This window comes from Glycine soja, chromosome 17 (genome assembly GCF_004193775.1).
Source record: "Glycine soja cultivar W05 chromosome 17, ASM419377v2, whole genome shotgun sequence".
NCBI lineage: Eukaryota > Viridiplantae > Streptophyta > Magnoliopsida > Fabales > Fabaceae > Glycine > Glycine soja.
In genome coordinates, this window is record NC_041018.1 from 24,749,076 (window position 1) to 24,774,726 (window position 25,651).

A 25,651-nucleotide genomic window follows, 5' to 3' on the forward strand; every position below is an offset into this window, starting at 1 on the left:
TTCCCGTTGAGGGGAGAGGACACAACAAGGCTCTACATGTGCCGGTGAGATGTATGGACCACGTTGTCGCAAAGGTACTTATCGACAATGGATCGAGCTTAAATGTAATGCCGAAGATCACTTTGGAAAAGCTTCCTTTTAGTGCGTCACGTTTAAAACCAAGCTCGATGGTGGTGCGAGCCTTTGATGGTACTCGACGGGAAGTGATGGGGGAAATCGACATTCCCATTCAGATAGGCCCCCACACTTGCAACGTGGTGTTTCAAGTAATGGATATAAATCCCGCCTATAGCTGCCTCTTGGGAAGACCATGGATTCATGCCCTGGGAGTGGTCCCTTCAACGCTTCACCAGAAAGTGAAGTTCGCAGTGGGTGGACTTTTAGTGATAGTGTCGGGTGAAGAGGACATGTTAGTGAGCTGCCCCTCCTTCACACCATACATAGAAGCGGTGGAAGAATCATTGGAAACGGCTTTCCAATCCTTTGAAGTGGTGAGCTGCGCCTCTGTGGAACCAAGTCCGTCGCTACCTTCTCTCTCCAAAGCGGCCATAATGGTGGTGTGTGTTATGCTCAGGAACGAATTTGAGCCCGGAATGGGTCTAGGCAAGGACTGCCTCGGGAATGCCGACGTGGTCGATATCAAGGGAAATCCATACAAGTATGGATTAGGGTATGAACCCGGGATGCCGGGGAGGAGGAACATGCCGTCAAGATTTCGGGCAGATAGGGTATGGCCCGGCCGTATTAGCCAGTGTTTCACCAGCGCTGGAATGGTGTCCGATGAGGAGGTGGCAGCAATAGAAGAGGAGTTCCCTCAAGACCCACCAAGTTTTGTGCAACCATGCCACCCCGATTCCCAAGTGGGGAACTGACGCGTGATAAGCCAGTCAGAAGTCTATACCGCTGATTCAATGTAATTAAAGCCTATAGATTTCCTTTCTCTTTTGTTTTGTGAAACCTACCTTATTAAATAAACGAAGAGATCTTGTTTCATCTGTTCTTACGGTCCCACCTTTTCTCATATCATTTTGCATGTTGGAGAGGTTGGTCGCTCAAGAAGAACGTGAAATGAAGCCTCACCAAGAAGAAACTGAATTGGTAAACTTGGGGACCACGGAGGAAAAGAAAGAAGTAAAGGTAGGAACCGGTATGACCGCGCCTATCCGTCAAGGCTTGATAACCCTTCTTCAAGAGTATCAAGATGTCTTTGCATGGTCATATCAAGACATGCCTGGTCTGGATTCCGACATTGTGCAGCATAAGTTGCCTTTGAATCCTGGGTCTTCCCCGGTTAAGCAAAAGTTATGACGAATGAAACCCGAGATGTCCTTAAAAATTAAAGAAGAAGTAAGGAAGCAGTTTGATGCAGGATTCTTAGCTGTGGCGCGGTACCCGGAGTGGGTGGCCAACATTGTCCCAGTCCCAAAAAAGGACGGCAAGGTTCGAATGTGCGTAGACTACCGGGACTTGAACCGAGCCAGTCCTAAAGACAATTTTCCCCTACAACACATTGATATATTGGTAGATAATACAGCCAAATTCGCCCTTTTCTCATTTATGGATGGTTTCTCGGGGTATAATCAAATAAAGATGGCACCCGAAGATGTGGAGAAGACCACTTTCGTCACCCTATGGGGGACATTCTGCTATAAAGTGATGGCCTTCGGGCTGAAAAATGCTGGGGCAACCTATCAGCGTGCCATGGTGGCATTGTTCCATGATATGATGCATAAGGAAATAAAGGTCTACGTAGATGACATGATTGCCAAGTGAACCCAACCATGTTTGGAAGGTTGCGGAAATACCAATTAAAACTAAACCCAACCAAATGAACCTTTGGGGTGAAGTCGGGGAAGCTGCTAGGATTTATCGTAAGTCAGAAAGGGATAGAGATAGATCCCGAGAAAGTAAAAGCCATCCTTGAAATGCCAGAACCACTCACGGAGAAGCAGGTTCGGGGGTTTTTAGGCAGGTTAAATTATATCGCGAGATTTATCTCGCAGCTCACCCCTACCTGTGAGCCCATTTTTAAGCTGTTACGTAAGAACCAGGCGGTCCTATGGAACAGTGACTGCCAAGAGGCCTTCGAGAAGATCAAACAGAGTCTCGCGAATCCCCTGGTGCTCATGCCACCTGTAACAGGAAGACCTCTTTTCCTGTACATGACCATGTTGGACGAGTCTATGGGGTGCGTGTTGGGTCAGCATGATGATTCTGGGAAAAAGGAGCAAGCCATCTACTATCTGAGCAAGAAAGGACGTGTTGAATTACTCAATGCTGGAAAGGACGTGTTGTGCTTTGGTATGGGCATCACATCGGCTTAGGCAGTATATGCTCAGCCATACCACGTGGCTTATTTCCAAAATGGATCCTGTGAAATACATCTTTGAAAAACCGGCCCTCACGGGACGAATCGCTAGGTGGCAGGTACTATTATCTGAATTCGATATCGTTTACGTCACCCAAAAAGCGGTAAAGGGAAGTGCCTTAGTAGATTATTTGGCCCAGCAACCCCTCCAGGATTATCAGCCGATGCACCCCGAGTTCCCAGATGAAGATATCATGGCCCTGTTTGAAGAGAAGCGGACGCACGAGGACATAGACAAATGGATTGTTTGCTTCGATGGGGCGTCAAATGCTTTGGGCCACGGAGTAGGGGCAGTCCTTGTATCCCCGGATGATCAGTGTATTCCTTTCACGGCTAGGCTAGGTTTTGATTGTACCAACAATATGGCTGAGTACGAAGCATGCGCCCTCGGGGTTCAGGCGGCCATTGATTTTGATGTAAAACTACTCAAGGTGTATGGAGACTCAGCTTTGGTGATACGCCAGTTAAAAGGAGAATGGGAAACTAGGGATCCGAAGTTGATACCCTATCAAACTCACATCTTGAGGTTAGCCAAGTACTTTGATGACATTTCCTTCCACCACATACCTCGGGAAGAGAATCAAATGGCTGATGCATTAGCCACTCTGGCATCCATGTTTCAACTTGCCCCACATGAGGATCTGCCGTACATCGAATTCAAATCTCAAGGCAGGCCGGCATATTGTTATGCAATAGAGGAAGAGCGGGATGGGAAACCGTGGTATTTCGACATCAAGCAGTATGTCGAGAACAAGGAATACCCACCAGGGATTTCTGACAATGACAAAAGGACGTTGAGGAGATTGGCTACTGGTTTCTTTGTAAGTGGTACCATCCTATACAAACGAAACCATGACATGACCCTCCTACGATGCATAGATGCCAAAGAGGCGAACTTCATGATTAAGGAGATCCACGAGGGTTCCTTTGGGACACATGCCAATGGACATGCTATGGCCAGAAAAATCCTTAGGGCCGGTTATTATTGGCTCACCATGGAAAGCGATTGCTGCGCTCATGTAAGGAAATGCCATAAATGTCAGGCATACGCGGTTAGTTAGATTCATGTCACAAGGAATGTGGTAGTTTGATTCATAAAGAAGGAGTTGATTTGTCGATACGGACTCCCCAGGAAGATCATTACTGACAATGGCACCAATCTGAACAATAAGATGATGCAGGAGATGTGCGAAGACTTCAAGATCCAGCATCATAACTCTACCCCTTATCGGCCAAAGATGAATGGAGCTGTAGAGGCTGCGAATAAGAATATTAAGAAGATTGTTCAAAAGATGATAGTGTCATACAAAGATTGGCATGAGATGTTGCCTTTCGCCCTGCACGGATATAGAACCTCGGTACGAACTTCTACTTGGGCAACACCGTATTCCTTAGTTTATGGGATGGAAGCAGTACTCCCGTTTAAGGTGGAACTTCCTTCTCAGAGGATAATAGCAGAATCCGGCCTAGAAGAGTCGGAATGGGCTCAAGCACGCTACGACCAACTCAACCTTGTCGCAACGTGCCCTTTTGCTGGCGAGCGAAGGCGAGGCTCACGGGTGCGCTTTCCAAAGGAGGAAAGATGCGCGGAGTCGCCACCAACGTTTATTTGTGGAAAACGTAGGAAAACCGAAGGAAACTGGTCAAAATAAAAATTCTAAGTTCGGGAGTTGTATTTACGCTTGAGGAAGGTATTAGCACCTCTCACGTTAGTCTCAAAGGACAACAGCCTATTTTTAGAATTGTGGAAATTGTGTTACCTTAACTTTATTTCTTTTTATTTTTTGAGGTCGACAAAAGCGGGGCTCTTGCTCCTACGTACCCTCCATCGAAGAGGAAATCAGACCTACGTAGTTCTTTATTATGCGTGAATCAAGTGATTCTTTTTACTTGAAGGGTGATCATTTTAAGGCGTTGGACCTTAAAAATGATCCATTTTACTTAGTAAGAAACTGAAATGATAAACTTTCAAAAACCTATTTTTGTGGACGAGCTTGACTAGGCGAGTTTGATTTTAGCCTTAGTTTCACTTTAGTTATTAGTCGATTCAATTAAGAATGAGAAATCCCAAAGAGAAAACGTCCGATTGATTTTTCACTTTACTTTACTAAAAGGTATTTTTTTATTATTATATTATTATTTTACCTCTTTTTTTTTTTATTTCCAACGTGGTTATGGCACGACCGAACGGTCGGAATTCATTTTAACCGAAATTAACGGATGATACAATTCAAACGATCGGTGGAAATTTATTTTATTTTTAGATTAAGCGAGAAATGACTTAAATAAATGGCTTAAGCACGTCAAAAGGGGGTATAAAAAGCAAATGAAAACGAGAATAAAAATACATGAAACAAAATGTGGACCACCACGGGTACATAGAATGAATTGAAAAGCTCGGTTTGAGGTACTTACCCATTGAAGACTGAAGAAAACGAAGAACGAACGATGAATGTTGAAGAACGGTCGAGAATCTTCGCGTAATTACTCACGGAAACGTTACGGAAGCGCCTCGGCTTGGATTTTCTTCATGGAAATAATTTTCCTCAGCAATTTCGAGAGAGAGAGAAGTGCCAAGAAGGTTGAACCTGAAATTCTGATACCAATGACAGATGTCGTACCGGATGTCACGACATCACGCTTCAGAACATGCAGATTATGTTTGACAGTATGAACAGATCAAAACAAGTAAATAACACAAGAGAATTGTTAACCCAGTTCGGTGCAACGTCACCTACATCTGGGGGCTACCAAGCCAGGGAGGAAATCCACTAAAATAGTGTTAGTTTGAAGATCTAACAGCCACTGTTTACAACCTTCTCACCTAACCACTACCCGTGCAACCTCTACCTAAGAGCCACTCTTAGATATGAGAACCCCTCTCACTCCCTCTCAATCACTCTCCCGTGTTTACAAATGAATCAAAGACACATCAGAGATTGCTCTCTGAACAAAAGAGATCAACTCTACACACTCAGGTCCAACACTTGATGTTAGGGTAACATCAAGGTGGCTCACAAAACACTCAAGTCCCAAAACTCACAAAATAACTCTTCAATCCCGGACTTGGTCCAGAACTCGTGCAGCCTTCATGTTTATATAGCAGTGTGCGTATCTGGGCTGCAACAACTTGCGCTGGATGAGATCTATCATTCTCCTGAAAAATCTGCACTTAAAGAACTAAAAGATAAAGTTTGATCTTTTAGTTTTTATCTTTAATCTGTAATCCCTGAACGAACTTTTTAAGTTTGTAATTTGAACTTTAATTATCTTTTAATTCGTTCCTAGAGATAGATCGTCTAATCTGTTGCTAACTGCACAATAATCTGTTAAAGATATAACAGATTTATGTGTCCAGTATCTTCGGGCAGGATGTCCTGGACATTGTATCCGACATCGTGGATCCTGCACAATCTGTTAAAGATATAACAGATTTATGTGTCCAGTATTTTCGGGCAGGATGTCCTGGACATTGTATCCGACATCGTGGATCCTGCAGCTTCAATTCTTCATTTGACATTTTATCTTGCCTTGTGCATTGTGCAGCCCAATCTGATTCCTTGACATAACGTTGGACATCATGTGCAGCAACTCCAGCTTTCCTTCATTGTCTAAGTGCTTATGTTTTAACAAAATTTTAGCCAATCTTTTAAAACTCAGTAAAGCTAAGCACTAACAATCTCCCCCTTTGGCAAATTTTGTCTAAAACATACTTAGACACTTCCCGAGCAGGTACGAGCAGTTAAGCAAGTGGGATCAGCAACTTTCATTATCAGAGTAATCAAGCACAGCGGTATCTGTAGTGGCGACAGCAAAATTCTGCAAGTTGCACGTCGTTTCCAGGATGTCAAGACATCTCACGTGACATCAGCTTTCTGCTCCCCCTGTCTCCATGCTCCTACTGCTGTGAAGCAGTTCACTGCGGCATCTTCTATCAGCTACTAGTCTTTTCCAGGATGTCAAGACATCTCATGTGACATCAGCTTTTTGCTCCCCCTGTCTCCATGCTCGTACTGCATCTTCTATCAGCTACTAGTTTCAGTAGCTTACATCAGTCATCATCAGCAGCAGCAGTCTCCCCCTCAAAATCATATACATACAACTCCCCCTCAAATACATACAACTCCCCCTCAAAATCATGAATCATGCATACATCGTATTCTACTACTCAAAATCATAAATCATGCATAATAATACTATTACTCCCCCTTTTTAGACAGAATTTGACAAAAGTAGAATGCATGCAAATATTACAGACCAATAGCAATCAATTGTTCAAAGGGACATGCCCCTATAGCTAGTAAGAGTAAAAGGCAAAAATAAAGGTCTGATGGTCATGGGGTGGCATCAGAATCATCATCATCGGATTCTGTATCCTCTGCTGCATCTTCTTCTTCCTCAGCTTCTTCTTCTTCTTCAGCTTCTTCTTCTTCTTCAGCTGCTTCTCCATCATCAATGCGACTTTCTGAGAGTCTTTTGATCAGCCGTTCCAGCTCCATTTTCTTCTCTGTGGTGGCTTTGATGGTTGCCTCCAGCACCTTGCATGTGTCCTTGAGTTCAGCAATCAAGGCATCCTTGGATACAGCGCCTGAAGCAGCAGCTTTCCCTGATGTCGAGACAATGTCTGGGACATGTGTCCCCTCAAACAGTTTGTAATGCAGGGATAGAGGAGATTCTCTCTTCATCACAGAGTCAATGTTGTTTAAAATATTGGGATGTTGACTCAACATAATGCCACACAATACAGTTGGGAAGGCAATGGGTAATTTGACAGCAAAAGATTCTGAATGCTTAACAGTTTGATCAAAAATATAGTTTCCAAAATTAAATTTGGACTTGGTTCCAACAGCATACAGAAATTTACCCAAACCTGTGGCAACAGTGGAAGTATGATTGGTGGGTACCCAGTTTGCAGCGCCAATCCTATGCAGGATTGCATACTTCACACTTAGCTTCCCTGCAGAAAGCTTCCCTTTCTTTGGCCAATGCTGGACTTATTTGGCAGTGATTTCCTTGGCAATTTGATGCTCAGAAACAGCAATATCCACCACTCCTTCAGTTGGTCTGCCCAGGTATTCGTTGATTACAGCAGGGGAGAATCTAACACATTTTCCTCTGACAAACACTTTCTGATAATCATCACTCTTTCTGTTTGTTAAGTCAGAGGGAATGTTGACAATGAATTCCCTGACTAGACTTTCATAGCAATCTCCCAACTTGGTGACAGTTTTCAGCAGTCCAGCAGCCTTGATGAGGTCCATGATCTCCTTGCAATCCAAGGCATCTCTTCCCAGTTCTCTTTCAACAGCAAGTCTGCGTTGATATACAAATTTCCACCTTTCAACATTGCCAATGGAGTGGAATGAAATGTTGTCCAATGGTGCATCAGGGACATTACCAGGCACCTTTTTCCCTGATTTCTTGGCCCTCTTGATGTCGAGAACATCTAGTTCGACATCATCATCAGAATCAGATGAGGAAATTTCTTTCCTCTTCTTGGAAGGAATTGCAACTTTGCTCCATCTGGATGTGGTAGGAGTGATTGGTGTGCTCTTCTTCTGTGCCATAGTTTTGATTCGTCCAGACCTAGTAATGGGGGTTTTCCCCTTTCTGCTTTGTAATCTTTCTGCAATGCCAGGTGCCAACTTGTTGGCAATGGGTTCCTCATCAGATTCTACTTCTTCTAGGTCAATGAGGTCACCTGGAGCAGGTTCTGGTGCCCTTGGTGCAGGGGTTTCCTCTGTGGCTTGATCCTCTTCCTCTGTTGATTCCTCTTTGCTGGATGAAGAGGGGACTTCAGCATTTGGGGTGGAAGATGTTGGAACATCTTTATCAGCATCAGGGACAGAAACATTTGGGGTGGAAGATGTTGGAACATCTTTATCAGCATCAGGGACAGAAGCATCTTTCAAAATGCTACTCACAATACTGCGGATTTTCTTATCCATCTCCGTGTCTACTTCCCTAGGACTTGTTGCAAGGCTAGGGTTTTCAGAAGTCTTCACTCCCTGTTGTCTCTTGGGAACCAGTTTTTCAGGAACAGGGGCTGAACCAGGAATCATTTGGATGGGTTGGATATTGAATTCAGGTCGTTCCTGGTTTGATGGTGCTTTGGTGGATGATGGAGATGATGGTACAGAGGGTGAACCAGGAGCTGAAGTTTCTTTTGGTGCGGTAGCCATGGAAAAGCAGAGCCTTTGGAGTGGTTTCGTAAATCTCAGAGAGCTGTTGGGGAATGCTGATGAAACCGAGATTACCACGTAAATATGAGTTTGAATGAGGAATGTAGAGGGATGTGTGAAGCAACGGTCGAATTTGTTTTGGCCCAGTAGTGAACACGCTATTAACGTTTGAGCACGTTCAGATAAAAGTAATTGCTATAAATCCTCTAGCAGACAAATGCCCAGCTTGCCCCTCAGTTTTTCAAACTGATTTGCATCCAATGCCTTTGTGAAAATATCTGCTATTTGTTCCTCAGTGTCAACATGCTCCAGTGTGATAACTTTATCATCAACAAGATCTCTAATATAGTGATGTCTAATGTCAATGTGCTTGGTTCTGCTGTGTTGAACAGGATTTTTAGAAATATTAATAGCACTTAAGTTGTCACAGTACAATGTCATGACATCTTGTTCGACATTGTACTCCTTGAGCATCTGCTTCATCCAAACTAGTTGTGAACAGCTGCTTCCTGCTGCAATATACTCTGCTTCTGCAGTGGATAGGGACACACAGTTCTGCTTCTTGCTGAACCATGAAATAAGATTGGTTCCCAAATAGAAACATCCACCAGAAGTTCTTTTTCTGTCATCTGCACTTCCAGCCCAATCAGCATCATAATACCCAACCAGCATTGAATCTGAACAATGACAGTACATAATCCCATAGTCACTGGTGCCATTTACATATTTCAGAATTCTCTTTACTTGATTCAAGTGACTTATCTTAGGATTGGCTTGATATCTTGCACAAACACCTACTGCATAGGTGATGTCAGGTCTGCTAGCTGTTAAATATAGTAAGCTTCCAATCATGCTTCTGTACAGACTTTGATCAACACTGGTGCCAGCTTCATCTTTTGACAGCTTCAAGTGAGTAGGTGCAGGTGTTCTTTTATGGCTGGCATTTTCCATCCCAAACTTCTTGACAATGTTCTTTGCATACTTGCTTTGTGAGAGGAATATGGAGTCTTCCATCTGCTTCACTTGGAGTCCCAGAAAATAAGTCAGCTCTCCAACAAGACTCATCTCAAATTCAGATTGCATCTGTTGGACAAAATGTCGAAGCATCTCATTCGACATCCCTCCAAACACAATGTCATCAACATATATCTGTGCTATCATCAAGTTTTCAGCATCTTGTTTGACAAAGAGAGTCTTGTCAATTCCTCCCTTCCTATACCCTTACTGAGTAAGGAACTCTGTTAGCCTTTCATACCAAGCTCTTGGAGCTTGCTTCAATCCATAGAGAGCCTTCTTGAGTCTGTATACATGATCTGGATGAGTTGGATCTACAAATCCCTTTGGCTGCTCCACATAGGCTTCTTCATTCAGGTATCCATTCAGAAATGCGCTCTTCACATCCATCTGGTACAGCTTGAATTTGAGGATGCAAGCTACACCAAGTAACAATCTGATGGACTCAAGTCTAGCAACAGGGGCGAAAGTTTCATCAAAGTCTACACCTTCAATCTGAGTGTAGCCTTGAGCAACAAGTCTGGCCTTGTTTCTGGTTATAACACCTTCTTCATTGGTCTTGTTCTTGAAGATCCACTTGGTGCCAATCACATTAGTTCCCTCGGGCCTAGGAACTAGCTCCCAAACTTCATTCCTTTTGAATTGCTCCAATTCTTCTTGCATAGCATTGATCCAGAACTCATCAGTCAGTGCCTCTTTCACATTCTTGGGCTCAATTTTGGAGACAAAACATGAATTGGAGACAATCTCAATCTCCCTTGATCTTGTAGTGACTCCTCTGTTTGGATCTCCTATAATCAGCTCCTTGGGGTGCATCTTCTGGATTCTAATGGAGGGTCTCTTGTCAGGTTGATTGATGTTTGGTTCATCTGTAGCAGAATCAGAGTTTTCTGCATTTTCTGCACTTTTAGTTGTATCTGCTACATTGTCTCCCGATGTTCTGACATCTTCTTCGACATCCTTCTTTCTTGCTGGAGTCAGATCATCAACAACCACATTGATGGATTCCATCACAGTTCTGGTTCTGGAATTGAATACTCTATATGCTCTGCTGTTTGTAGAGTATCCCAAGAATATTCCTGCATCACTCTTGGGATCCATCTTTCTCCTTTGCTCTCTATCTGCCAAAATGTAACATGGACTTCCAAAGATGTGGAAGTGCTTGACAGTTGGCTTCCTCCCTTTCCAGATTTCATACAGCGTGGTCGGAGTCCCTCTTCTAAGTGTGACTCTGTTGTGGATGTAGCATGCTGTGTTCATGGCTTCAGCCCAGAGATTATAGGGAAGTTCTTTGGCATGAAGCATGACCCTAGCAGCTTCTTGCAAAGTCCTGTTTTTCCTTTCAACTATGCCATTTTGCTGTGGTGTAATGGCTGCAGAGAACTCATGAGTGATGCCTTCAGATGTGCAGAATTCAGTAAACTTGCTGTTTTCAAACTCTCTGCCATGGTCACTCCTGATTCTCTTGATGACACAGTCTTTTTCTCTTTGAAGTCTTAGACTCAACTCCTTGAATACTTCAAAGGTGTCTGATTTCTCTCTGATAAAGTTGACCCAGGTAAATCTGGAGAAATCATCCACAACAACATAGGCATACCTCTTTCCTCCAAGGCTTTCAACTTGCATAGGCCCCATCAAGTCCATGTGAAGTAGTTCCAGCACCCTGGAAGTGGTCTGATGTTGAAGCTTCTGGTGGGACATCTTGACTTGCTTTCCAATCTGACATTCACCACAGATTCTGCCTTCTTCTATTTTCAGATTGGGAATGCCTCTAACAGCACCTTTGTCAATGATTTTCTTCATGCCTCTTAAGTGCAGATGTCCAAATCTTTGATGCCATATTTTGACTTCATCTTCTTTGGAGAATAGACATGTGGAGGAGTAACTGGTTTCTTGAGGTGTCCATAGGTAACAGTTGTCCTTTGATCTGCTGCCCTTCATTAGGACTTCACTCTTCTCATTTGTCACCAAGCATTCTGACTTTGTGAAGTTTACATTGAATCCTTCATCACACAACTGACTGATGCTGATCAAGTTCGCAGTCAGTCCCTTCACCAGCAGTACTTTGTTCAGACTAGGAAGTCCATCATGGACTAGCTTTCCCATTCCAGTGATCTTTCCTTTAGAGCCATCTCCAAATGTCACATAGCTAGTGGAGCAAGGTTCAATGTTCACCAGGAATTCTTTAACTCCTGACATGTGTCTGGAACAGCCGCTATCTAGGTACCAATCTTCCTTAGCTGATGCTCTAAGTGAAGTATGAACAACAAGACTAACAGTCTTGTGTTTTGGAACCCACATCATCTTCCTTCCGCTGCTGCTACCTTGAGTTCCATGATGTGGATGGCCATGTAAATGATAGCAAAAGGGCTTTATGTGACCATACTTGCCACAGTAGTGACACCTCCACTTCTTTCTTTTGCTCTTTTTCTGCTGCGTTCCATGATGTCGAGACCGATGTTGTGACATCGTGGCTCCAGTGCTGTTTTTGGCAGGAACAAATTCTGTCATGGTCGTTCTGCCAGCAGATTTATGATTAAATCCAAGTCCTCTCTGGTTTCCAACATTCTTCCCAAGCTGTAGCACCTCATCAAGCAAATCTGAGCCTTTATTCAGCATCTTTATTGATTTTGTCATGTTTTCCAGTTTAGAGTTCAGAAAACCAATTTCTCCTTTAAGTTCAGAGATTTCCTCTTCATGTGCCTCCTTCTCAGCCTCCAGATTTGCAATGATCTTCTTCAGTTGAGCTTCTTGCCGAAGAATCTTCTCACTTTTGATGCATAGTTCTCTATAGGATATAGCAAGCTCATCAAAAGTGATTTCACTATCTGTATCACTTGAATCTTCAGCAGATTCAAATCTCCCAGTGAGTGCATTCACATCTCTGTCAGAATCACTTTCTTGTTCACTCTCTGTATCATCAGACCGACATACAGAAAGTCCTTTCCTCTGCTTCTTGAGATGAGTGGGACATTCAGCTTTGATGTGTCCATAGCCTTCACACCCATGACATTGAACTCCTTTGCTGTGACTGGGCTTTTCATCTGACCTTTTCTGGTATTCACTACCTTTCCTGATGTCGAAAGGGATGTTCCGGACATGTGGTTTCTGCCTCCTGTCCATTCTGTTCAGCACTTTGTTGAACTGTTTTCCAAGGAGCACAACTGCATTAGTCAGACCTTCATCAGTATCCAGGTCATACTCATCTTCTTCTCCTTCATCATTGGACACGAACGCCAGGTTCTTGCTCTTCTTTTCAGTCCTATCCGAGAGTCCTAGCTCAAAGGTTTGAAGGGAACCAATGAGTTCATCTACTCTCATGTTGCAAATGTCTTGGGCCTCCTCTATTGCAGTGACTTTCATGTCAAATCTCTTAGGCAAAGATCTGAGGATCTTTCTCACCAGCTTTTCATCTGTCATCCTTTCTCCCAAGGCAGTGCAAGCATTGGCAATTTCAAGAATGTTCATGTGGAAGTCATGAATACACTCTTCCTCCTTCATCTTCAGATTTTCGAATTTTGTAGCCAATAGTTGCAATCTGGACATCTTCACTTTGGAGGTTCCTTCATGAGTGGTTTTCAGGATCTCCCATGCATCCTTGGCCACAGTGCATGTGTTGATCAGTCTGAAGATATTCTTGTCAACTCCATTGAATAGAGCATTCAAGGCTTTGGAGTTTCCAAGTGCCAATTCGTCTTCTTCTTTTGTCCAGTCTTCTTCTGGCTTCAATCCATCAGTGGGCTTTCCTTCTGTGTCCAGCATCTTGGGATGTTCCCAGCCTTTGATGACAGCTTTCCAGGTTCTGCTATCCAGTGATTTGAGGAAGGCCACCATCCTTGCTTTCCAGTATTCATAGTTGGTTCCATCCAGAATTGGTGGTCTGTTCACTGGTCCTCCTTCTTTCTCCATGTTCATCAGAATTTATCTCCCTAGATCTCACTCAGTGATTTCGAGTGCCTGCTCTGATACCAATGACAGATGTCGTACCGGATGTCACGACATCACGCTTCAGAACATGCAGATTATGTTTGACAGTATGAACAGATCAAAACAAGTAAATAACACAAGAGAATTGTTAACCCAGTTCGGTGCAACGTCACCTACATCTGGGGGCTACCAAGCCAGGGAGGAAATCCACTAAAATAGTGTTAGTTTGAAGATCTAACAGCCACTGTTTACAACCTTCTCACCTAACCACTACCCGTGCAACCTCTACCTAAGAGCCACTCTTAGATATGAGAACCCCTCTCACTCCCTCTCAATCACTCTCCCGTGTTTACAAATGAATCAAAGACACATCAGAGATTGCTCTCTGAACAAAAGAGATCAACTCTACACACTCAGGTCCAACACTTGATGTTAGGGTAACATCAAGGTGGCTCACAAAACACTCAAGTCCCAAAACTCACAAAATAACTCTTCAATCCCGGACTTGGTCCAGAACTCGTGCAGCCTTCATGTTTATATAGCAGTGTGCGTATCTGGGCTGCAACAACTTGCGCTGGATGAGATCTATCATTCTCCTGAAAAATCTGCACTTAAAGAACTAAAAGATAAAGTTTGATCTTTTAGTTTTTATCTTTAATCTGTAATCCCTGAACGAACTTTTTAAGTTTGTAATTTGAACTTTAATTATCTTTTAATTCGTTCCTAGAGATAGATCGTCTAATCTGTTGCTAACTGCACAATAATCTGTTAAAGATATAACAGATTTATGTGTCCAGTATCTTCGGGCAGGATGTCCTGGACATTGTATCCGACATCGTGGATCCTGCACAATCTGTTAAAGATATAACAGATTTATGTGTCCAGTATTTTCGGGCAGGATGTCCTGGACATTGTATCCGACATCGTGGATCCTGCAGCTTCAATTCTTCATTTGACATTTTATCTTGCCTTGTGCATTGTGCAGCCCAATCTGATTCCTTGACATAACGTTGGACATCATGTGCAGCAACTCCAGCTTTCCTTCATTGTCTAAGTGCTTATGTTTTAACAAAATTTTAGCCAATCTTTTAAAACTCAGTAAAGCTAAGCACTAACAGAACCCTTTTCTTCTTCACTCCTCCCCCTATTTATAGCAAAATAGGGGAGGAGCTTGCCACCCAGCTTGCCCAGGCGAGCAAGGTTCCTTCCTCTAGAAGCAACAGCCTTCTGGAGGAAGGATTTGGAAGTCCCAAGTGGGCCAGATTGCTATTTGTACCCCCCTTTTTACTAAATGCATCCCCTTCTATTTTTTTGGTAATTCTTTTTCCGTAACGTTACGAAACTTCACGAATTTCGTAACGATACTTATTTTTCTTCCGCAAGGTTACGAATCCTTACGGATTATGTATTTACTCTTTTTTAGCTTTAGAAGAAGTTACGGAAACTTACAGATTGCGCAAAAACACCTCTTTTCGATTTCCGCCACATTACGGAATTTCACGGATTGCGCAAGCCTGCTTCCTTTTGATTTCTGACACGTCTCGGGACTTCACTCATTGTGCAACAAAGGACGCCAAGTGTCTCGAAGCGGCCAATCAAAGGTTGTATATCATCAAATAATAATCCCCGGACGAAAGGAATAGGGATGCGTGTCGCAACCTACCCTTCGGCGGGAGGGCACGGTGTCGCAACCTACCCTTCGGCGGGAGGGCAACGTGAGACTCGCGGGATGCGTGTTCCACGAAAGGAATACGCGCGGAGTCGCCACCAACGTTTATTTGAGGAAAACGTCGGAAAAACCGGAAAAGACGCGATCTACGAATTTTTAAGTGAAAGGTTCGGGAGTTGTATTTACGCACGGGGAAGGTATTAGCACCCCACACGTCCGTCCCCAGGGACGGCAGCCTTTAATCGAATGTGCAAACATGACTTTGATTTTTTACGTTCCCTTTTTATATCTTTATATCATTTATACCCTTTTTATATTTTTCTCTTTTTGTGGTCGACAAGGGTGTTTCCCTTTCCTCCTACGTATTCCTCATTTGGGATGAGAAAATTAGACCTACGTAGTTCTTTCTTATCAAGTGATTCTTTTTTACTTAAAAAGGTGATCATTTTAAGGCGTTGGACCTTGAAAATGATCCATTTTACTTAGTAAGAAATTGAAATGACAAACTTCAAAAACCTATTTTTATGGACGAGCTTGACTAGGCGAGTTGATTTTAGCCTTAGTTTCACTTTAGTTGTTTAGTCAATTCGATTAAGAATGAGAAATCCCAAAGAGAAAACGTCCGATTGATTTTCCGCTTTATTTTACTAAAAGATGTTTTTTTTATTATTATATTATTTTTTTACCTCTTTTTTGATTTCCAACGTGGTTACGGCACGACCGAACGGTCGGAATTCATTTTAACCGAAGTTAACGGATAATACAATTCAAACGTTCGGTGGAAATTGATTTTATTTTTAAGTTAAGCGAGAAATGACTTAAGTAAAATGGCTTAAGCACGTCAAAAGGGGGTATAAAAAGTAAATGAAACGAGAATAGAAATACACAAAACACAATGTGGACCACCATGGGTACATAAAATGAATCGAAAAGCTTGGTTCGAGGTACTTACCCGTTGAAGATCGAAGAATGATGAAGATCGAACGAAGAACATCGAAGAACGGTCGAAACCTTTGCGAAATTCCTCACGGAAAACGTTACAGAAACGTTTCGGAAGCGCCTCGGCTTAGATTTTCTTCACGGAAACAATTTTTCCAAGCAAATTCGAAAGAGAGAGAAGTGCCTAAGGGGCTGAACCCTTTTCTTCTTCACTTCCTCCCCTATTTATAGCATAATAGGGGAGATGCTTGCCGCCCAGCTCGCCCAGGCGAGCAGGGTTGCTTCCTCCAGATGCAACAGCCTTCTGGAGGAATATTCTGGAGGGCCCAAGTGGGCCTGGGTGCTATTTGCACCCCCATTTTTACTAAGTACACCCCCTGCCCTTTTTTGGTGATTCTTTTTTCGTAAAGTTACGGAAACTTACGAATTTCATAACGATACTTGTTTTCTTTCCGTAATGTTACGGAACCTTGTGGATTACATAATCATCCCCTTTTTGACTTACGAAATGTTACAGAACCTCACTAACTGTGCAACGATGCTTCCATTTGATTTCCGGTGTGTCACGGAACCTTACGGATTGTGCATCAATATTTTCTTTTGTTTTTCGGCACGTCTCGGAATTTCACAAATTGCCTAATGATGGGTGCCAAGCACCTCACAAGGACCAAAGAAAAGTCGATGTCATCAAGCAAAGGTCCCCGGACGAAATTAGGGTATGACAGTTGCCCCTCTTTACTTGTCTTTTATTGGAGATAAAAGGAAAGTAAAGATAAGACACGAATTTGGTTCCTCTCGGTTGACGAGAGTCGTGGGTGACCATAAAATTCCGCATGCAAATGACTTGTTGTTCCCGGGGGAACACAAGGTGCAGAAGATGGTGTCAGTCTCTGCCTGCTATCAAGCGTTCTGTCTTACAGATAGCAAAAGAATGTTTATACGGATAACCACTCGGGTATTTCCGCCCGTCAGCATAACTCAAAAGTCAGTATGACAGATCTTGTAAGTGCGGAAGATGATGTAAATCTCCGCATGTCATCGGGCCCGCCGCCTCTGGATGACAAAGGGCGCAGAATGACCAAATTTTGTCTCTGCGTGCCATCGGACACGACTGTGTCTGAATGGAAAAGGGGTGCGGAATGACCAAATTTTGTTTCCGCGTGTCATCGGGCCCGCCGCCTCTGGATGACAAAGGGTGCAGAATGACCAAATTTTGTCTCTGCGTGTCATCGGGCCCGCCGCCTCTGGATGACAAAGGGGTGCAGAATGACCAAATTTTGTCTCCGCGTGTCATCAGGCCCGCCGCCTCTGGATGACAAAGGGTGCAGAATGACCAAATTTTGTCTCTGCGTGCCATCGGACACAACTGTGTCTGAATGGCAAAGGGGTGCGGAATGACCAAATTTTGTCTCCGCGTGTCATCGGGCCAGCCGCCTCTGGATGACAAAGGGTGCAGAATGACCAAATTTTGTCTCTGCGTGCCATCGGACACGACTGTGTCTGAATGGCAAAGGGGTGCGGAAGGACCAAATTTTGTCTCCGCGTGTCATCGGGCGCGCCGCCTCTGGATGACAAAGGGTGCAGAATGACCAAATTTTGTCTCTGCGCGCCATCGGACACGACTGTGTCTGAATGGCAAAGGGGTGCGGAATGACTAAATTTTGTCTCCGCGTGTAATCGGGCCCGCCGCCTCTGGATGACAAAGGGTGCAGAATGACCAAATTTTGTCTCTGCGTGCCATCGGACACGACTGTGTCTGAATGGCAAAGGGGTGCGGAATGACCAAATTTTGTCTCCGCGTGTCATCGGGCTCGCCGCCTCTGGATGAGAAAGGGTGTAGAATGACCAAATTTTGTCTCTGCGTGCCATCGGACACGACTGTGTCTGAATGGCAAAGGGGTGCGGAATGACCAAATTTTGTCTCCGCGTGTCATATGACCTCAGGGTCAGTATGACAGATCTTGTGGGGCGGCCGACAAAAGTAATGCTCTTGCTCCTACGTATCCTCCAATGAGGAATTCAGACCTACGTAGTTCTAGATAACTTGTGAGACTTGAAAAAGTCTCGGTGTTTTCTCCACTTAAATGCAAACATGCTTTAGTAAAGAGACCAATATTCCAACCGATTAGAGCAGCACATGCTTTTTTGAGTGAAAAACAATGCGTCTACCAGGGAAGGAGAGTCCGCTGATGGAATCCCCCATAACCATAAATGAGATTTTGGATGTTAGCATTTTGTTTCTAAATGACCATTTAGAGGAAACACTGGGTTCGACAAAAATAGAAGAAATCCACTCAAAGTGTATCAAACTCGCATAGGTAAGTGTTTTATCCTAATTCCGAACCATAGATATGTCATGACTTGACTTTGCAAATTATTTCCTATCAAATCAAAAATTACACGCGTGATCATGAATCAATAGGACTTCCCTTGGGAATGGGTTCTTTTGGTGGGTTTTTCGGCTTTTGCGTGTTTTTGGCCTTTTCCTTTTCTGTTTTGGTTTTGCGCGAGGCGAACAAGTCACTGACGCACAGGATTTTGGTTGGTAATCAAAGGGAGAAGACCACTTTTAGGTCATGGTTTCCTTTTCTTTCTTTTGTTCATTTGGTGACAATTCTGTATTGTTCAGATATTGTCTGGTCCAAAGACCTCTCTGCACATTTCTTCTGGTTTCTTTGATCAGGAGCTTTCTTCTTTTTTACTTTCTCCCATTCTTTGGTTGGGAATTTTCTTTCTTTTCTTTTTTCTTTCTCCCACTCTTTGATTGGGAATTTCCTTGCTTCCTTTTTTCCTTTGATTGGAAATTTTCCTTCTCTTTTTCTTTGATTGGAAATTTTCCTTCTCTCTCCTTTTTTTTGCTTCCGAGGGTAAGGATTGACATTCTCACCCTGGGTCAAGGTTTATGGTGAGTCAGGATTTTGGCTCAAGACTTGTAGAATGGCTAGGCATGATACATGTCAGGGTTTGGTTTGGTTCAAGGATAAAAAGGGATGCCCCACATTATTTCCATGACACAAATGCAAAAATGGTGATTTGGAAATTTTATGCAAAACTGGTCATGCATGCACCTATGTGGACACTCAAGTGTCAAATTTTTATGGTCATGTGATGCTAGGGCTCAGGATTTATTTCCTCTATTTTAAATCAACCCAACGTTTCCAAAATATGTTCTTTTATCAATTTGTGCATTCATCCGAGTCCATTTTGGGTACTCAGGAAAATTTCGCAGCATTCACCCTTCAGGTGTACACACATCTTTTTTCAAAAACTAGCTATGATCAGTGAATTTTCTTTTCAAAGAAGAGTTGGAAGTCATCTCTTTTCAAAAGCATGTTGGTTTTTCAGCTAGACAAACTTATTTTTCTTTTTTTTTCTCTCTTTTTTTCTTCCTTTTTTGTTTATTTATTTTTCTTGTTTGTTTTTTTTTCTTTTTTTTCCATGAGGTATTTTGCTACCTAAACATGTGTATATTTTTGTGAGGTATTTTTGCTTTATACATGCATATCCAAGGTATCTTGCTACCTAAACATATATATATATATATATATATATATATATATATATATATATATATATATATATATATATATATATTGTGAGGTATCTTTTTGCTACATACATGCATATTCAAGGTATCTTTCTACCTAAACATACATATATATATATTTTGTGAAGTATTTTTTTGTTTACATACATGCATATCTAAGGTATCTTTCTACCTAAACATACATATATATATATTTTGTGAAGTGTTTTTTGTTTACATACATGGATATCTAAGGTATCTTTCTACCTAAACATACATATATATATTTTGTGAGGTATGACTACCTTCCGAGCTTGTGCTCGTTTTATTTAAATTCTTAGGATCATGAGCAACTAGGTGTGTCCCAATATGACTTGAGAAACAGAAGGTGATCAAATAGCAAGCAGAAATTTAAAAGTTACTAGGTTGCCTCCTAGTAGCGCTTCTTTAACGTCTTGAGCTGGACGCCTTATGACTTGTCGGTCACTGACCTAGTACTTTGCTTACCTTTGGCTTTGGACTTGGTCACCTATGGGTCGGCCATGTGTCGTAGGCAACGCTCTAACCTTTTTATGGATGAGCTGAGGTGAACTCTAGAGGTGGTGGCGGTGTGTCTATTGCCCGCTACCGGCCATCCCAATGCTGATGTGATGTTTCGCCCTGCGCCTGCCTGGGGGCGCAGTACTTCTTGATGAAAGCTCGATTGGTAGGGGGGGCCTGATGACCTTGCTGGGAGCGACAGGCACTCCCTAGAACTGACAGAGACCCGTATTTAGAGCTGGCAACTCCAAGACCCTGTTGGCCTTCTTCGGGTCCACTAGGTGTCTTGCGGGCACAATCCCTGCAAACAATAGATGACATCAGAAATCAGTTGGGGGAGGTGCATACTTACCTATGCCACGACGACATGAACTTGCTTGGGGGAACGGGCGCCCTGTAGGGCCTACAGAGGCCCGTAACCAGAGCTGGAAACCCTAGGGCCCTGTTGGACTTCTTCAGGTCCATTGGGTGTCTTTGTGGGTGTGATCCCTGCAAACAATAGATGGTATCAGAAATCAGTTGAACCATATGCATACTTACTCATGTCGGGACGACACAGACCAACTGATACTTTTGCAGGGGGAGATTGGCATTGCGGTCGCTGGGCAGAATGTTGCTAAGTAGCAATGTCATCTATATCTGTGTAAGAGTGGTCATGTTGGTGCGCATGATCCGCACTCGTCTCTTTGCAGCGGCATGGGTGAAATCTTGCCCCGGTATGCATAGTAGCTGTGTGATAGCCTCCCTCTCTGGTTGTGCTCGCACAGTTGGCCCTCCTCCAATATCACGGGGTGGCCCAGGAACCGTTAAAAGGAAACTACTGGCCCCTTAACCGGGAGTGCAAGTCTTGGTTAAGCATTTAAGGACAGAGGACCTTAAATTCTCTTAAGGTGTAGATGTGGAGCACACTGAAAATGAGGACACGTAGCCCTCTAAAGGTGAGGGCGTGCAGCCCTCTCAAGACGAGGATGTGTAGTCCTCTGGAGGTGAGGGCGTGCAGCCCTCTGATGGCGAGGACGTGTAGTCCTCTCAAGATGAGGGCGTGCAGCCCTCTGAAGGTGAGGACATGCAGTCCTCTGATGGCGAGGGTGTGTAGCCCTCTGAAGGTGAGGACATGCAGTCCTCTGATGGCGAGGGCGTGTAGCCCTCTGAAGGTGATGGTAACTAGTACCCAAGGCGAGGGCGGGTTGCCCTCTCAAGACGAGGACGTGTAGTCCTCTGGAGGTGAGGGCGTGCAACCCTCTGATGGTGAGGACATGTAGTCCTTTCAAGGCGAGGACGTGTAGTCCTCTCAAGGTGATAGGTACAAGTACCCAAGGGTCCACCCTTATGAGAAAGCAAGAGATCGACTCATCGAGAGGGCCGGTCATCCCAAATCCACAAGATTTGGACATTAGATGTAGGAAATCTATGCAGTTAACATGATTTTTAGGGATGCAGATGCATGCAACCTTTGTCGTGAAATTTGGTAAATGCGGACTTCATATGAAACAATGCAATGTAATGGAAAGTTGTACAATGTTCATGACATTCTTTCCCTATTTTGTGATTTTGATTTCGATTTGATTTTTTTTTTTTTTGGAAAACACATATTGACTGTCCTTTTGAAAGAGGTGATAGTCCATGCAACCTTATCCTATCTTTTGCAAATCTCTCCGAGAACTCCCTCAGAGTGTGTGTTCTGTTTGATTTAGTCATTTGACCATTTTGGAGTGATGGCAATGGAGTCGTTTGATGTTTAATCAATCCATTGAAATCCTAGGGTTTGTCCCCCCTTTTTTTTGTTGAAAACATCGATGGGTGAGAACTTTTGATCGGCCCCTATGTTCACTTGAGGCTCATGCACGGTGCCCCTCATTGCCCCAGTGTAAGGCTTTGAGGTACCAATCGTTGTCTTTCATCATGACCTTGTAGGAGGGAACCTATTGGGGGAGAACTTCTAATCTGCCCCTAGGTTCACTTGAGGCTCATGCACGATGCCCCTCATTGCCCCAGTGTAGGGCTATGAGGTAACCATCGTTGTCTTGTTTTCACAACCTTGTAGCAAGGGAGAATGAAAGAAGCAATTGATTTTTGCAAAAAGAATTTTCCAAGGACGAGAAATAGTTGAAGGATTTTTTTCCAGTTGATGGATTAAGTCAAATGACTCCTATGTAGAAGCAAGATATTTTGATGTTTTGATGATGCCGAAGGATCAAGTGCTTCTAAGTTTTATTCGAGACAAGAAATCAAGATATATGATCAAGTTGATCTCTAGAATCTTAGGAAGAAGTTTCCAAATTGAAAAACAAAAGGTTTGACCAAAGAATTCTATCATTTCAAATTGAGATTTGCTCTCTGGTAATCGATTACCAGCAGTTGAAAATGTTTTAATTCAAATTTTTAAATCCTGTAATTGTTTACACAAGTCTTGTAATCGATTACCAGAGGGGATTTTTGGAAAATAATTTCCAAGAGTCACATCTATTCAAATGGTTTATGAATGGGCATCAAAGGTGGCTTGGAAGCACGAATTTAAAGAGAGTTTTCATTGCCCACAAAGTTTATCCTCTCAAAAGATTAAGAGTTTTTCTGAACTGAACTGTCTTATCCTCTCAAAAAGATTCCTTGGTCAACCACTTGCATATTCAATAAGGAATTTTGATTGTACAATCTATCCCTTTTAAGAGAGATTTCTTCTTCTCTTCTTCTTACTTCTAAAAAGGGATTAAGAGACTGAGAGTCTCTTATTGTAGAGGATTCTTGAACACAAGGGAAGGGTTGTCCCTGTGTGGTTCAGACTTTGTAAAAGGAGTTTTACAAAGAGAGTGGAAAATCTCAAGTGGGTTTCTTGAGGACTGGACGTAGGCGCGGAAAGTGGCCGAACCAGTATAAATCAAGTTTGCATTCCTCTCTTCCTTTAAACTTCTTTTATTGCTATTTATCTTTTGCTTTAAAGAAGTTTATTTTGATTTGTCTTTTGAGTAATTCATGTTAAGGGTGCATTGTTAATCCAAAAAGAAAGAGTGATAGTTCAATTGGGGAATAGTCTTTGCATCTTAATTCAACCCCCCCTTTCTTAAGATAACTGAGGCCATTTGTCCAACATCCTATTCTTGACAACTCGCTTCTCTAAGAAGACAAACTTTCCGGAATGATAAAATGAGGTCACATGAACGTCTATATTTTTACTTGAAAACACAGTCAATCAAATGCCCCCTCTTTTTTTTTTTACTTTACTCGTCGTTTTACGACACCCCCACCAACGTGCAAGATGAGTAATATCTGATTGAACGGTCTTGGAAGTCAACACTCAGGAGCGCAGGTTGCTTGAGCAAACAGACCAATGGCTTACACTCACATTCTGGTGGAAGTTGAATAAGCAAAGATGTGTTCGTGAGAGGATGAGAGAGACAAGGATGTCCATTTTATCCATATCATTTAGCATTGTAACTGTGGTTTACAATAATGGCATAAACTCGAAAATCCTGATGAGTCATAACAACAGCTTCCAGAATTGCCCTATGTATGGTGTTGCTTGTCAATGTTAGGATTCAACAAGCGATTCTCCTCAAATTTCAACCAGCCCGCATCAATTAGACTTCACACTTTATGCTTCGGGGTCATACAATGCTCAATGGAATGCCCCGGGGCTCCTCCATGATAAGAATACGTTGCATTCGAGTCGTATCCTCAGAAAAATGGAGGTTGAGGAACCTTGGTTGGGGGTTATGGCTACCATTGAATTATCGAGTGGATATGGCTACCATTGTCCTTTTTGCTGCAAAATTCCTTTTTGTTGGTGTTTTTGGTTTGTGCTAAAGGTGGTCTTCGTCATTGGAAATGCGGTAGACAGGCTTTGTGGTTGATTTAGGGATGGCCTTTGTGGATAACTGGGTGGTGGGTAAGGAGGAGGTTTGTTATTGGCTGAGTAATGACATTGTTGGGTTGGTGGGAAACTTGGCCGTATAGGAATGGCAGTCACAGCATGGGTTTCTCCCTCTTTCTCACCCTCTTCATTTGCCCCAGTTTTCTCAGTCGTCCTAGTAGGATGATCAAATTTGCCTCTTTTCGGACCCACATCGATCCTTTCACTGGCGAAGACCAAATCCGCAAAGCTTTGAGGGTGCGTAGCCCACCATCTTTTCATAGTAGAGTATTGATAATGTGTCTACCATCACGATTATCGTCTCCCTTTCCATCATTGGGGGTACCACCTGGGCCGCCAGATCCCTCCACCTTTTGGGTGTTTTCTTCGAAAGATCCGTCCCCTTTTTTGCACATGTTCTGTAGTTGCATCCTATCCGGAACCATATCAAAATTGTACTGATACTGCCTAACAAAGGCAACCATTAGGTCCTTCCAAGAATGGACTCGGGAAGATTCCAAGTTAGTGTACCAGGTAACAGCTACCCCAGTAAGACTTTCTTGGAAGGAATGTATCAGCAATTCCTCATCTTTTGCGTATTCCCCCATCTTCTGACAATACATCTTTAGATGGTTCTTGGGACAAGTAGTCCCCTTGTACTTGTCAAAGTCCAGCACCTTGAACTTGGGAGGGGTGATGATATTGGGTTCTAGGAACAACTCTTTTAGGTTAGCAAAGGCATAATCTTCACCTCCTTCAATGGCCCTGAGCCTTTCCTCTAAATGATCCAACTTTTCCATTTCTGCCATAGCAGGAGGGGCTCTTCCCACCGCAAAATGCAATGGTTGTGGTTGTGGGCGAAACTGAGGGCCCTCCAAAGTGTTTTCAAAGGGTATACCACCAACTGCTTGCCCTTCAGTGGCATATCCGAGCGAAGGCCCGAAGTCAGCTAGATTGTGGTGGGGAATTTCATGTGTCTCCCCCATGGTTTGAGAGATATGTGCCTGATCAGATTGAGGTTATTGGTTCTCAATGAGTATCGGAGTGGAGTTATTGAGATTTTCATTGAGAGTGTATGCCACATTGGGTGGTGTATAGTTGGGAGGCCAGCCATATGGTGAGAAGGCATGCTTGTTTTGAATTTGCGCATAATGGGGGGCCGCCCGTACTTCCCAAATCTTTGCCTACCATTTGCTCTTTCATGGCCTCCATGTCGGCCTTCATCTGCTCTTGCACCTTCTCTACTTCACCCATTATTTTAGCTCTAGCACGGGTTTGGTAAGCCGCGCTGACCACCACTATCTCCTTTATGCTCATCATGGCCTCTACCATTATGGCCATTTTCTCTTTCAAGGCCTCCGGGTCGGCCTTCATATGCTCTTGCACCTTCTCTATTTCATCCATTACTCTAGGTCTAGCACAGGTTCAATAAGGGCGCCGTAAAGCGTGTTTTTTTCTTTTTGATAATAACGATTAAGTTCATTTTATTTTATTTTATTTTATTTTTCAAGGAAAGAATGCAATGAGCAATGCAACCAATGAAAAAGCATGGATGTATGCGAATGATGTACAGTTGAAGTATTGCAAATTTTTACGCAGGATATGGGGTTGAATCAATTTAGATTTTCAACATGGTCCA